We start from the raw sequence: 728 nt of genomic DNA on the forward strand, positions 1-728 counted from the left end.
AAGAGTACACATGTCAGGCTGGTGACATGCCAGAGCTCACGAGGACCTGAGTCAATTCCTAAAACCTAGGCTTGGAGCCTGGGTTCCCTGGACAGCTAGCTTATCTTAACAAGGTGGGTAGCTCCTGAAGAAAAACATACGAGGTGACCTCTCGTCTCCCCACTTATACACATGTATGCATATGAACACACGCACACCAAGTACGTTATCATAGTTCAGTTCAGATTCAGACTTAAACCTCCGGTTATCTTCAGTAGACCTGTTGCCATGGTTACTACTGATAACTGTGACTAGGAGGTTTCAAAGTGCCTTCCAAATCGCCTTCATTGTGGATTAGTTAAGATATGTTTTCTTTAAATATTTTTTGAAGAGTAGGAAACTCTTAAAAATATGTTAAGACTCAGCCACCATGTTAAGTGAACCATTGCACACTGCTTTGCGATATGCCTTAAGTATCATAGTTAGACTACTAAATTATGCTAGTTTTATATAAGGTTAACAAGAAACCATGAAAGAATTACCTATTTGAAACAAAAGATGTCTGGAGAACCGTGTATTGCTTAGCTGTGACAACAGTATAATAATTAACAATATTAAAATTAATGCCAGAAACTGAATGATAATGGGTACAGAACTTTTTTTTTAATTTAGAAAAATATACCAGCCGGGCGTGGTGGTGCACGCCTTTAATCCCAGCACTCGGGAGGCAGAGGCAGGTGGATTTCTGA

This window comes from Mus pahari, chromosome 10 (genome assembly GCF_900095145.1).
Source record: "Mus pahari chromosome 10, PAHARI_EIJ_v1.1, whole genome shotgun sequence".
In the NCBI taxonomy this organism is placed as follows: domain Eukaryota; kingdom Metazoa; phylum Chordata; class Mammalia; order Rodentia; family Muridae; genus Mus; species Mus pahari.